The sequence below is a fragment of the Triticum urartu genome, chromosome 3A (genome assembly GCF_056163025.1).
Source record: "Triticum urartu cultivar PI428250 chromosome 3A, HENAU_Tu73, whole genome shotgun sequence".
NCBI classification, from domain to species: Eukaryota; Viridiplantae; Streptophyta; class Magnoliopsida; order Poales; family Poaceae; genus Triticum; species Triticum urartu.
Window position 1 is genome coordinate 298654465 of NC_141875.1, and position 12546 is coordinate 298667010.

Below are 12546 nucleotides of genomic sequence, written 5' to 3' on the forward strand. Positions count from 1 at the left end.
GTACAACGTTCTTCCAATAACATGAACCAATATGGCAGGAGTTCTCTTGAACCAAAATATCACAATCAGAGTACTCTTGAGGAGTTCTCCATTCTATATTGTGACTCTGCCAGTTCAACATTTCTGCATGGGTTATCCAGAAGAAATAACATGCTAATCCATGCATCCATAACTTATAAAATTATATGTTCCTTTGATTTGTCCCTCTTTAGTTGTATTGTGACCCTCGTCCATCAATTGTTGGTCCAGAGTAGTTGTGCATTGGTGTTATCGATGCCTATTATTCATGTGATTCGTCAAGCAATTCTATTTCGAAATGACTAGGAGAAACAAACTCCAGTACCTCATCCACATCTAGGATTGGGTCAAAGTAGTTGTATTCCGCAGATCAAAGTGCCAATCCAGCTTTTGTTCTGTTCTACCTTGGAGTGTTGCCTCCTTATATCAGAATTGTCATGAGAATTGCACCACCTCTTATGAACTATTGATGCAATGATATTTCTTTCCATCATTATTCATTCCTCGGTTCCATGTTGTTGCAACCGGAATACCCGACAAGTGAACCGTGATGTGTGAAATCAATACTCCTAGCAACTAGTTGCTTGGTAGTAAATGGACAATATTCTCATTCTTAGCGTGTTGGTTATTGAATCATCATTCTAAGATAGATTGTGCTACCTAGTCCTTATTTCCAGTGCACTCTTCGATCAATGAGTTAGGATTATTCAATCCCTTGCTTATTTGATCATATCATCTTGCTCTGAAAAGCAAGATTGTTCTCGAGCTTAATAACATATCGGTGGTTCGTGATGTTCCGAATATCTTCTCGGAAGTATTACCAGGTTGTCACCTGACCGATAGTTCATGATCAAGTTGGTTTTCCAATAAACCACTCTTTCTCCAAGAATCTATGTTGGATATCCCTGAGCTAGTTGGTTAAGCCAAACAACAACTTGGAGAGTTGGAAGAAAAGCTTGTCTGAATTAGTTCATTCCAAAGGGATATCCTTGTGTGTGTGTGTGTGTTGAAGAAAGATGATATCTTCATCGATTGGTCCTCGCGATCAGTTATTGGATCTATTGTCTTATCCAAACCTTGATTTGAGTATGGGCTATTATCAAATCAAATCAGAACCAACAATATTCGTAATGTTGTCTTACTCGTGGTTGACCCCTCGAGCATGCACCATTATATCTTTGGGACTGACCAGTGCTATCACCTTGATCACATAATGGTGGAATTCCAGTGATATGGAAATCTCGATGAGTTGTTGTTGAGCCCATCAGTAGCATCTTATCTCCTCCATGATTCATGTTGAACATTAAGCTAGTGTTGGAAACTTTTGTAAGCATTTCTTCATGCTAGCTCATGAAGCATACGCTTGGATGAAAGAAGTGACTTCCTTTGAATCACGTGCATTTGATGCAAGTTGCCGCCGTGGATTTGAGAAATTTTGTTTTGCTTCCTCTGGAATCATCCCAAATCAGTCATGCATATGTGCGAAGTATTATGTGGTTTGGAGACTTGCAACCTTCATTCTATATGTGTCCCTAGCACACCAAGCCACTGATTGATTTGTTCAAGGAGAAGAAGTTCCTTTTTAAGAGCTAACCCGGGATTAATCAAGGACTTCGTTATCCGCAATGATGGTTCCCCACCTGAACTCGGTAGTGTTTCATTGTAAGACTACTACATGGTCATGCTTGTTTAGGACAACATGTTCACATGTTTGTAGCAGAACCAGCTCATGTTTTGGAGTTTGCTACCGTACTCCATTTCCCGAGAATCTCGCATTGCCATCTCATCGAATTGTGTTGAAACTTTCTGTTGCGGACATGTTGAGTCTGAAGTATCCTGTTACTAACCAGATCTGAATCTCAGGCAGATATGATGGTTGGAACATTCCAACATTTGCATGTTGTTCCTAGCTTGCACCGTCTTTGTGCCATTTCACTATGGGCTGCCTCCTTAGTAATTATCATTCAGGATCATCTTCAAAAGTGGTCCTACCATGGGTCCCATCCATTTTCGATGATAAGCAAAATCATCCATTGCGTTGTCTTCAACAAGGTAGTCCACATCATCCATCCTAGTCCGAGTATACCATTTCTTCGAGCTCTTTCAAATGATCAATTGTAAATTGCCTTAAGCTGGTATGAAGAGTTTCAATGATCTATGGATCAAAAGTAATTCTTTTTCCACTTAAGGGAACAATCCAACGAGTCACCTTTCCCAAGGTGCCTAGTTACGGATCATGGCAATTATTTCCTCGCTATCTTGAAATCATGCACCATCATATTAAGCGTGGAATTATTTCCTACCAAATTAAACCTTCATTATTTGTTTCTTTCCTTCCCTCCCGATGTGTGTTTTGAGTGTCAACTCAAGAGGTGTTCTTACGTCTCACTCCGTGAGTCGATCTTGAGTTGCCCGATCTCAAGAAGATCGTTTCCAGTAAAGTTTCTTTCTGTCGTCATCGTGTTGGATGAAGTTCCCGAAGGAAAAGATGTCAAGATCAATATGATGTGATAAATCAACATCTCCGAGAAGGACAGCTAGATCATGAAGATTGTGTAGTTTTGTGTCCCCTCTGTCTCCTTACCTCACGTCTTGAATCTCGGGACGAGATTCTTGTTTAGTGGGGGTGAGTTGTCATAGCCCTAAAATAATGCTTGTAATTAGTGGCATTGCATCCATTCATCATGTCTAATTTCTGAAAGCTGAACTCAGGAAATTTGAAAGCCTCAAAATTAAATTAAAAGAAGGGAAAATAACCCTGGAAAATGCATCCAATGTTCCCAAAATGCTCTTCATTGATGTTTGATATTTTTGGCAATGGTCTTGATCCAAACCAAAAATATTAAACATTTTTAAAGAATAATTTTGGGCACTGAAATTAAATCATATTGTATTTGAATTTGAATTTATATTCCTAATATATAGAATATATTTTCAAATGTATCAAAAATATTTGTGTGCACTTGGGAAAGTCCATATAAGCCACATAGGTATTTACAGAAAGTTTTGGCACTGATTTGAATTTGTTTTGAGTTTAAACAGTGGCAAAACAAAACAAAACAGAAAAACAGAATAGAAAAACAAAAATAAAAGAAAAATGAAAGGCCACCAGGCCTCTTACCCGCACCCACCTGGCGGCCCACTTACCTGGCCCAGTCCTCCAGCTGGCCCAGCCCACCTGGCTAGTGCCAGTCGTCTTCAACCTCTGCCAGTAGGCAGAGGCGAAGGCGGGCACGGCGCGCGCTGAGGCCGCCACCTCCTCCCTGCCTGCCTCACGCCCCCGAGGCTATCTCCCTGCGCAACGAAGACGGCCACGGAACCCCCCTCATTCTTTGGGCTCTCTCCCTCTCGCTCCCTCGCTGTCCCTCATGGCCACACCGCCGAGAACCACCGCGGCCAGCCACTCCCTCGCTCCATCTCCACGTCCCCGAGCTCCGCCACGACCCCGTGGAGCTACACACCCGACGCACGCGACAGCAGGAGCCCTGCAACGTCGTCCCCGCCGTCATCATCGCCGCCTCTGTCCGGTGATCGCCGTCGTTCGATTCATGCCGTCCAGGGCTTCCCCGGCCTCGACCTCGACTCCGTTCGACCCCTCTGTGAGTCTCCGTCGTTTCCCACTTGTTTCCCCTCTCCTACCCTTCCTCTAGTCGTGCTTTTCGCCAGAGCCAAGAGCTCACGCCGGCCGGCCATGTCGTCATCGTATCTACAGACGGCATAGCTTGCGCCTGGGCGCGTCATCGTGCTCGGGTTGCTCCTAGGAGACGACCCCAACCACCAGCTGGTCCTGCCGTGCACCGGAACACCGAACCCGTGCGTGTCCGAACTCCGCCCTCCGCCCAAACGCTCGCTGGCGTCATTCCCGGCCACCACGCGCTCAACCACCTGCACCGTTGGACGCGACACTCCTCCAGCTGGCCATAGGTCCTAGCCATGCGCCCAGCCGACGCCTGTGGCGCCGTTCTGAGCGCCTCCGCCGCTCTGTTTGGTCGTCGGCGACTAACCCCGGCGGCCGCTGACGTGGACCCGTCATTAGCACTAATGACGGGGCTAACTAACCCACTACTTCACTGACGTATGGGCCCCACGCACTAATTAACCCCGGGTTATTCCTGCTTAGATTTAACTTAATCACGGTGGCCCCACGTGTCAGCTTTGACTTTGGTCAAGTCAACGTTGACCGGTCCCACCTGTCATCCAGCCAAATCAGCTTGAGACACTGACGTATGGGTCCCACAGGTCAGGTTTGACCTGGCCGACCCAGTTGACCAGCTGACATCACAGTGATGCAGTGCTGACGCAATAACTCATATTCTGGATTTAACTTAATTCAGGAAATTCCAGAAAATGCCCAAAACTTCTAAAATTCATAGAAAATCAACCGTAGCTCCAAATCAAATAATTTATATATGAAAAATGATCATAATAATCCAAAGAATCTGATTATGGCATTATCATGCATGTTTGAACAACTTATGCCTGCTGATCAGGTCAAATAAAATAAGTGGCATTTAAATAATAACATATGGAGTTGAATTTGAATCTTTGGTTCAAACCAACTTCATTTAATCTGGTTTTAGTTGCATTAGCTCAAATCACAGCATATTGACATGTCATGATCATGCATTATAATGTGCATTGCATTGATTGTATTCTTTCTGTGTCTGCCGGTGATTGTCCCCCCTCGGTAGACGTATGTTTTGATGACGTGTTCGATGACACCGATGAAGATCTATATCATCTTCAGAAGTGCCAGGCAAGCAAAAGCCCCTTGCTCATTCCGATACAATCCCACTCTCTCGCTCTTGCTCTCTTTTACTGCATTAGGACAACAACGATTCATCTGTTACTTGCTGCGGTAGTTGAACCCCTTATCTTCTGCATGACCTGTCATTGCCACAGTAAATAAATGAAACCCACTACCATGAGTAGGAGTTATTTGAGCCCTGATGTGCCTACTCATTCATGCTTGTTTGTCATGCCTGCTATTGCATAGAATTGTGTCAGGCCATGTAGGAGTACATGGTGGGTTGTTTCATTGAAGCCGTCCTTAGGAACTGAGTTCTGTGTTTGTGATCCATGAAACAACTACTACCACACATTGGGCCCTGAAATATGACCCCACTCGACTTACTGACCCCTCTCGTCCTCTGTCCAGGAGTTGCAACTAGTTTCTAGTGTTTATAGGATATGTGTTGGCGGCCGTGCGTAGCGCTGACCCTAGGGGTGGGCTATGATGCGGTAGATACACCGTGGCACGGTGTACCGGGCGCCCGTTTGGTGTCTCGGGAACCCTGCACACATCGTTTGGGGCTGTGAGCGAAACTCTGGCCGGATCACCTCGCGGATGGAACCCAAATAGGTGATAAACCTGGACTAGAGACTTGTGCGGTTAGTCAGGTCATGGTCTACAACCACGTCGGCTTTCGCTTGAATTCTGCCAAGCACATGTTGTGTGCAGACGCTAAGTGGTGGAAACATGTGTGATGAAGTACACCCCTGCAGGGTATAAAACTATTCGATTAGCCACGTCCGCGGTAAAGGACTTCTGGGTTGCCTATAACAGTTCATAGACAAGTGAAAGTGGATACTCTAAAATGCGCAAGATAAGCGTGAGTGCTATGGATGGCGTTCTCGTAGGGAGACGGGAGCGGATCCATAGTGGTGTATTGATATGGTGAATATGTGGACTCGTGTGCGCCACCTCAAAAGAGTTACTTGCAGTCGTAGTTTAAGATAGCCACCGAGTCAAAGCTGGCTTGCTACAGTTAAACTCCACCACCACCCCTGTTGATACCGATGCATATGTAGCTAGTTCTGATGTAAGTCTTGTTGAGTACTTTTGTACTCACGTTTGCTTAATTTATGTTTTGCAGAGAGACTTCAGTCTCGCTAGTAGTTTCGCGTGGACTTCGATGTTTAGCTTGATACCTCAGCTACGATCTTGTGCCCTCGGCAGGATCTGGTAGATAGTCAGGCTTCTGAGCCTTTTTCGCTTGTAGATGTCTGTACTCAGACATGTTAAGCTTCCGCATGTGCTTTGATTTGTTTGCTATAATTGTTGGGTCATGAGACCCATGTTTGTAATATCTCGCTCCTCGGAGCCTAATGAGTAAATATTTGAGGCGTAGTGTTATGCTGTGATGCCATGTTGTATTTACACATATCGGGCATATTGTGTGTATGATTGAAATGCTTGGTATGTCTGGGACCCGACAATCTAGTTGTTTATCCTTGGCAGCCTCTCTTATGGGGAAATGTAGTCTAGTGTTTCCATGAGCCATAGTAATCCGCTACAGCCCGGTTCACCGGAGTCCTGCTAGCCCAGCACTACTGCTCAGGACACTTGACTGGCCGGCATGTGTTTTACTTGGTTCATGTGTCTGTCCCTTTTGGGAAATGTCACGCGGTGACATCCGGAGTCCTGCCTAGCCTGCTACAGCCCGGGTTCCCGGAGTCCTGTTAGCCCAGTGCTACAGCCCGGATTCACACGCTACTGACCGACATGCTCGATGCGATTCATGTATGCATGTCCCCATAGGTTGGTGCCGCTTTGGGTTCACGACTAGCCATGTCGGCCCGGGTTCTCTGTCATATGGATGCTAGCGACACTATCATATACGTGAGCCAAAAGGCGCAAACGGTTTCGGGCCATGGTAAGGCGACACCCATGGGAATACCGTGCGTGAGGCCACAGAGTGATATGAGGTGTTACCGGCTAGATCGATGTGATTGGAATCGGGGTCCTGACAATTGTCGAATCCCAAGATGTATACAAGGTCTATAGTACTTCACAACATGCTCAAACTCACATAACCCAAGTCAAATGAGAATCTAAATGCTTTTCATAGTTATTACTTTGTAGGATGCAACAAAAACAACCATAACTCTACATCAGCCATTATAGAAGCAACATTTTGACATATCCCAATGTGTGAATGAAACGTGCGGAGAGAGCTTTTGAAGATGGAGCAGATAGGGCGGGAAAGATTGTATGTATGTGGACGAGAGAGTAGGAGACAAACCTAACAAGACAGGGAGAGAGAGAGAGATAGAGAGAGAAAGAGAGAGGAAGAAGTTAGGTCTGTGAGAAAGATGGATACATGTAATATACATGAGATGCGTGTGCATCTGGATTCTGTATACGTGGAAGGAGAAGATACAACATGTTTGATGAGAGAGCTGGAAAACATGGACGAGAGGGGAAGGATCTCATCGGTTGAGGGATTGACAATTTTGTGCGGGGGGAGAGGGATTGGTAATTTTGTGCAAGAGAGAGAGAGGGTGGGGGGAGGAGTCAGTCAGCCGTCGTCACATCACCCTGCTTCCAAATGACCCCGCGTTCTCTAGCGTGGTGTGGTCGCCGTCTACGATCTGCTCGATGCCCTCTTTGAAGATTGAGGTGTTGTGCATGTTGGGGTGCAAAGAAGCACAAGCGAGAGTGGTCGCCATATAACCTTGGATGGGGATGAATTGTGTGCTCGGGGGAGTGTGTGTGTGTGTGTTGTGCTGTGTGTGTGTGTGTCACATATTGAGAGAAAACAAACCTAAGGAGAGAAATGGGTATTCACAAAGTGATTGTGCGGGCCTTGAGGTGGGCAGGGGCCGGGTGAGGGTGTCAAAATGTGCGCGTTGATGCATGTGTTGCATGCGACCGTGCGAGGGACGAACGAATCGAGAGAGATGGTTGTTGTGTTACGGATGCTCCTCTCTCTGTCTCTCTCTTTCCTCTCTCTCTCTCTCACACACAGACACACACACACAAGTAAGGCCCTATTTGGTTCCAAATAAGTCACCAACTTATAAGTCGAAAAGTGCAAAAATTAAATTATTTTGCCAAATGGACCCAACTTATAAGTCACCACAACTTTTAAGTCATAAGTTGCTCCACCCCAACTTAAAAATTATAAGTCACCCATTTTTACGTGGGTCCCATCACCTTTACATTAAAAAACAAGATGGGAAGGTGTGGTCAGGTGACTTATAAGTCAGACGACAACCAAACAGGCGTGACTTATAAGTCACTGATTTTAAGTCACCTGACTTATAAGTTAGGTGACTTATTGGAACCAAACAGGCCCTAAACTAGAAGACCGTTCTCTCATGTATACACAATGTATCGGCATCTGTCTATGTCTCACTCATGCATGATCATTTGCACATTCACACCTCTCTATGTCTGTATCACATGCACACCGTCTCCACATTGCCCTTCCGCCACAAGACACATATGGACACATACACACGTTCTCTCTCAGTCACACACACAAAATCAGTATTAAAAAATACCTAGGGCGCACCTAAAACGTCCAAATCCAAATAAACACGAACTGGAGCTAAATTCAAATATATGGAAATATTGAAGCGTTAAGAACTTTCACAGGAAAAAAAGTTGAGTAATATTCGAGGATTGTTTTCACACACACAAAAAGGTTCGGTGGATGTCCTTTGAGCGTGACACGGTGACGCCCCGTTCGATCGACCGCGCGGCCGCGGTTCACGCGCTTGCACAGGATTCCGTATCATGGCTGTGGTACTAACTATTAAAAGCGCTGCCTAAGTCTAATGTTTGCGTGTACTAGTACGGTTTTCTTTTAAGTTTGACCAACCTTATATATATAAAACTAAAGTAAGCTCCCACACGCGCACTCATCAATATGCCGCCGCCGCCGTTGCGCATGCCGGCGCCCGCCTGCTCCGGCCAACAATTTCTCGCCCATCACCGCCGTGTCGCCTCCATCCCTATGCCATGAAGCCGAAGGCTTGCCAGCTCACATCGTCTGCAGTCCCTCCTTGCAATGCCACCGCGCTGCCAAGCTCGCGAGCAGCTGGTGGAGCCGCGTCTATGCATGCAACGTACGAAGAGGAGGACGAGCGCGTGCTCCAGCACTCTGGCGAGGAGGAACTACCGTGTCATTGTCGTCTCCGGCCGCGTGGAGGAGGCGCACATGGTGGCTGTCGCGGCGGAAGCCGGTCGCGCACGCGTCGAGCCCGCAAACCGGGTGAAGACGCGGAATCTACCTTCGAGACCTTGAATGCCATGTGGATCCTGCAATCTGAAGGAGCAATTTGGGTCAGTCGACTCATGTGAGCCGTTTGATGCAACATGGATGGCTAGAAGGGCTTCTTCCACCTCTTCTGTCGTCTTCTTCCTTCGCTCCGTCGAACTTCTTTCACAAATCGACTGACCCAAATTATACTACTAGTACGAACGTATTAAGTACAGTAGGAACACGAAGATACGAGCAGTAGTACCAACTGCAAGAAGAATAGTAGTAAGACATGGTACTAGTACTACTGTACGTACTAAAGAGTTCAAATAACGAGAAAGAATATAAACATAGTTCTTCTGGGGCCTCAACACAACACACCCTTGAAAATAAACTAAGCAACTAGTCCGCTTGACACTGCGGTAGAACCAGCATGAGCGACGGCACTGCCACCTACTCGGAGTCTGAGTCCACGTCCTCGACTTCGTCCTCGTCCCTCTTCCTCTTCCTCTTCGCCGACGCTTCTTTGCTTGAACCGGACACTGGACTCTGCTTTTTATCCAACCCTTGTAGATATTTAAACAAAGGTAGGCATCCATTGCTGCGTACATGATGTAATCTTCATCTAATGTCTTCGACTCCCATGCATGATGGAACTTGTGATGAGGTTTCTTCAGTTTAGCATACCAAGGATCAATCATGGCTAATGCCAGGGTCAGCATTGAAGGTTGAGAGGAGGACACAGGCTTGCCTTCTAGAGATCGAAGGGCTGGCCTACAACGAGACCTATCCGACGCAGGACATCCCTGTCGTTCTTGAAGCCTACAGTAACGAATTTCACTCTTGTGTCCTTGAGGAAGTTCTTAAAATCCTGGCACTCAACGTCGGCATGGCATATGTGGTAGACCAAGCAAACGTTATGTACGCAAACCTGGATCACGACGGGCTTCTTCCTCTCTTCGTCCTTTAGATCCTTCTCTCGTCCCAGGACTGTGGTGTACTCAACATCTAGCCCAGCGACCCACTCATGCGTTGAAATGTTGGACATGCGTAGGAAGCGAGCAGGCCATGCTGTCACCGTCTCGGATCCACGTGTGTAGATGACAATGAACTGATCGCCGGTGATGGCTCTAACCTGGTACTCAGCGGCGACCATGGAGATTTGGGAGGCCATGGATTTTGGAGGAGGGTTAGGAGAAGTTGAACTATTGTACCCCACAAAAAAACTGGGAGCGAACTGTTGTAAGGTAGAAGACGGGGACGAGTAGGGCATGCGAACGGCGTGGGGTTGCTGGCTTGCCCGGTGGATAAATGGCTGCAAGCCCCCAAAGAGTTCTCGAGAACTATGCGGGACCCACTAGATGTCATGTCTACTAGACCCATATCATAGGCCTGACGGTATAGCTTCTGCCTGTTCGCATGCCATGCCGGCGCGTGGATGTACCTTCACTTAATTCCGTCAAACTCGTGCCTCCCATGACCTTCGCCTCCCTCGCATGGTCGCGCCCTTTGACACTTCGACTGGCTATAAATGAGCAATTTTTTGTGCCTATTACGCATGCATGATACTCCCTATGGTCCTTTTTACTCCCGTCAACCGTTTGCAAAGTGTTTGACAAAATTTATACTTTTTTTGAACACCACCTTATATTAATTAACCAGCCACACCAGTACACTCATTCGATACAATATTCACCACACAGGGCGGTACGATATTTAAAAGAATACCATATAATCTATTGCCAAAGCTATACGTAGTGATTAAGTGTGCCACCTTATTGGCCGAACGGCTAATCTTTGACAATTGAAGATTGTTGATCAAGTTCGAGATGCTCAACGCTTTCATCTTCAGGTCACGCATAGCAGACCTGTCATAGTCCCCCGATGCAAGAGACGTACCACAAAAGCGCCTCTAAAATTACAGGATTATGAAGAGAAATACCTATGTAGAGACTGGCGATGCAAGCCCTAAGCTCCGCTTCCTCCACGCTTTGACAGGCATCAGTGAAATCCCATGACCAAATTTATACCAAAAATATCAATATCTACAATACTGATTAGAATGAATATAAGAACTACGTTTTATAATGAGTGTAAAAATATTGATTTGACATTGTGAATGTTGACACATTTTTCTATAAGTCTGGTGAAAGTAGAGGTACATTGACTTCAGAAAAAACTTAAATGCACAATGTAGACTAGTTCCTTCGTCCAGGTGCATGCCATGTCCTATCTTGTCATCACAACAAGGTTAGCTATTAGAGTACCACTACCTCCCTTCTAGTTTAAAGGGATCGATTCAAAATTTTCACCTACTCTTAGCAAGATAGTAGAGGCGGTGGAATAGTTTTTGAAGTCTGCAGAAAATACTCAATTAGTGCTGTCGTTCTTCACAAAAAATGTGTTTACCAATGCATGCATGAACACTAGTTACTCTAACCCCCTCTCTTCTTTAATTCTTTGCCACATCAGCATGTTTGCTATTCCCGTGTGCATGATACCAGCTAAGACACCACCATTATGGCCAGCCATAATCATCGCATGCAATAACTTAGTGCACCTTGAAATATGAACATGTGTGGGGCGTGTATGTTTTTAATGACTTGAGACTATACCTAGCCCGGCATGCAAGATGACTTATTATGCACCGTTCCCCATACCTGCAGGAAGCCCGTTCGTCTCCAAATATTTTCCTCTCCATGTGTGGAAACAATATGCCTGCCAAACTCTCCTTCTCCCTCTAGTGGTCCCACCACTCCACCCCGTGTGAAAAAATCTGCATGCATGACTCTCCTCCCCCACGCTCGTCCAATCCGTTGTGACCAGCAATATTTCCACCCCTTCTGCTAGTAGTAGAGCAGAGTCCTACTCTACTACTCTACTCAAGCAAGTTAGGGCATAGCACTGTAGGGAGTACCAGTACTGTGATCACTCAAGCAAGTTGTCTGGCATCGACATGACCCTACGCTGTTGGTATGTGTCTCGTAAGTCAAGCGGCGTGCTGTAGTCAACATCACCTATCCACTTCCCGCAGCACATATTCGCTTCTCCATCTTTGTCCGCACATAATCTCGTCCAATCTTCCATCCCCGCTAAGGCGCCTCCCCCCTTGTTCGAAACCCAAGCACTAACAATGGCAGAACTGAGCAGTGTCTGCCGAAAGAGTGGCTGGAATTCGCTCCCCACAGAGGTAATCAAGCTCATTGTTTCGCGTGTGGACAATCTCAGTACCATGCCGCTCGCCGCGTGCTCGTCGGGGTTGTACCGTTTACTCAAAGCCCTCAGGCCGGAGATTTTTAAGCCAGCTCCTTGCTTGCTGATGCCGCCTGATCTTCAGAAATGGTGTGTCACGCAGCATAACGATCGTAGGGTGGCGAGCATCAACCCCCTTGACTGCGATCTGATCCCCGTCAGCCTCAACTACATTAACGGTATGTACTGGGTCGGCATGAACACGTCTTGGATGGTGCTCGTCGACGGTCGCGACAGCTGGATGTTCGTGGAGGTCTACACCCGGCGATTGATCCCCCTGTTGACA